The sequence below is a fragment of the Cryptomeria japonica genome, chromosome 10, assembly GCF_030272615.1.
Source record: "Cryptomeria japonica chromosome 10, Sugi_1.0, whole genome shotgun sequence".
NCBI lineage: Eukaryota > Viridiplantae > Streptophyta > Pinopsida > Cupressales > Cupressaceae > Cryptomeria > Cryptomeria japonica.
In genome coordinates this window covers 878,847,939-878,850,728 of record NC_081414.1, presented here as the reverse complement: position 1 = coordinate 878,850,728, position 2,790 = coordinate 878,847,939, and positions in this window count along the sequence as shown.

The window sequence follows — 2,790 nt, the reverse complement described above, 5'->3', positions numbered from 1 at the left end:
CACACTGTGTTGGCATCAACAACACCATCATTGACTGTGTTCTTGTTTTTATTCCAAAATCTTGGCTTGTCTTTTCCTTTAAATTCATCTTTGTTTTCCTTGAATATCTTAATGACTCCTTGTTCAATTAGGACCTTTTCTGTTGCTAAGCCTTTTTCAATAACATCCTTGAAGGTGGACAAACAAGCTTTCCTTAGATCATAGCCAATGTCTTTGTTAACATTTTGGGTGAACATTTCTACCATTTGTTTTTGTGGAATTTCACAAGAGCATCTGTTGGCTAGATTCCTCCATCTTTGTAAAAATGATGAAAAAGACTCTCCATCTTTTTGCTTGGTGTTGCACAAAGTAGTAACCGATATGTCTGTCTCTATGTTGTAGGAGAAATGTTGGATAAATGCCTCTGCTAAGTCACCCCATGACTTAATTCCAGGTGGAAGTTGGGAGAACCATTCCATAGCTTGATCACCTAAGCTCTGTGGAAATAATCTCATCAAATATGTCTCTTCTGCTGCTACCTCAATGCAAGTTGTAAAAAACTGTCTTATGTGTGCCTTAGGATCTCCTTTTCCTCTATACTTATCAAATTTAGGCATCACAAAATGTGTAGGAAAAGGAGGCATTGGAATGCTCTTGTCAAATGGATAAGGACATATGTCTCTCATTGTGTATGTTGGCTTTGGTGTATTTATGTCCTCCATTTTCTTTTGTAAGTCCTTGATTTGTTGTTCCAAACTGCTCTTAGGTGGAGATCTACTTCTTGGACCATATCCTATGTTTGAGGTACCCATTGGAGGGGGAGCATGTTGCATATATGGATGATATTGATCATACACATGTTCATATGGAGGAGGTCTGTAGTGATGTTGCATATATGGACCACTTGGTATAGATTCATGTTGAGGAATACCATATCTATTTTGTGCATGTATACCATACTCTACAGGCATGTCATGTTCTATTGTATTGCCCCCAAATTTGACACGGGGTTTCCTTGTGTCCAAATTTTGAGCATGCCTTTGAATATCCACTTGCTTTGGTGGTTGATCCTTAGCATTGATATGTGATTGAGCATATTTCTCTCCATAAGATTTCCATAATGGTCTATGAAGGTGAGTATCATATGTTTGACCATGTGTATGTGGGACCTCTGGTTTTTGAAGCAAAGCTGATGGTGATTTAGGTACCATGTGTGGTCCTCTATTTCCTCCACTATTAGGTCTCCTTTGATCCATGTTGGAGTGAGGTTGTTGCAAAGGTCGATTTTCCATTATTTGAGTCATGTCAAAATCATGAGGTATCTTGGCTCCACTTTGTGCCATCATTTGTAAGAAGTATTGTCTATCCCTCCTCATTATTTCCTCAACCAATCGATTGAAATGGGGATTCATAATAGATTCTTCCACATCTACTGAATGTATGGAAAAGTTGTCCATATTGTCATTGTGTGTAGCATTGTTGTTTGTAGTGTCCATGTTCTCAACATTTGGAATGTTTCTATAGGCATCCATGTTTGGTAATGTAGTATGATCAGAACTGAAAAAGATATCATTGTCATACTCATAAGAACTCATGTTTGCGGACTCTTGAGCCTCTTTAGTTTCTCTCCTAGATTTTTGAAGATGGGTTTCAACCATGAACTAGGTATTGACCAAGATGTGTGAGACTAGATGAAAAATGGAAAGAGTATGGAAGACCAAGAGTTGAATGGAATGTAAATGAATTTGAGGTGTACTTGCAATGTCCAAAGTGTAAGACCAAGTATGTATGTAGTAGAGTAGGTGTGACTTCCAAAGAGAGGATAGTTTCTCTTGATGAGGTAAGTTGACCTTGACTCTAAGTAAGACCAAATGAGACCCAAAGGTAAGAAACCTTGATGAGGGACCACTTAGCAAAGTATTGTTGTATGTAGTGTGTTGACAAAGTATAGTGAGGACAAGCAAGTGACCTTTTGACTCAAGTTTAGACAAATGTGAATGTAATGAGAGATGTGCAGCAATGATGAATTTTGTGAGACCCAAAGACAGGTTGACTGCTAAATGAAACCCTGGAGAAATGACCTAGGAAGCTCAAGAATTCTGAAACTGACTGTGTTTGTTTGCTGGACTGTAACAGTTTTTCAATTCTGGACGCAGACGTGCCTGTATACTTCACAGACGCGGTTTCCCGACACAGATGCGGCTCTGTTTAACACAGATGCATTTCTAAGATTTTTGCCAAATGTAATGTTGACTGTTGGAACACAGACACGATTCTTCCCTTCACAGACGTGGTTATACAACACAGACGCTATTATGTCCGACACAGACGCGTTTCTGTAAAATTGGTGCAATTTTTTCCAATCTATGAAGTCGTTTTGTTGTGACCAAATATGACTGTTTGACTGTTTTTTCGTGACAAGAGGACACAGTGTTGATGAGGACTCAATGTTTGCAATTGTCTAGACTCAAAAATGACTCCAATAAAAGTGTGTTGTTTGATGTAAAAATGTTTTGCATACACTTGAAGACACAAAAGACACAATGTTTTGTTGTTTGGTCTTGAATGTTTTGAATGTTTAACATAAGTCAAGCACAATTCTTATGGCTTGCCAAGACAATAGTTGCTGATCCCACATGGAGTTTTACCCCCGAGGCTATGGTATTCAAAGCAGATACTTAGAAGCTTGACCTCACTAGCTCCACCCTCGGCACTCACTTCTCGGGTCAGCCAAGCATCAGTCCCCATGAAAACTCCCCGTGGAGAACTTTGTATCTCTACTAAGAACCGTATGTGTGTGGGCCGCTACCA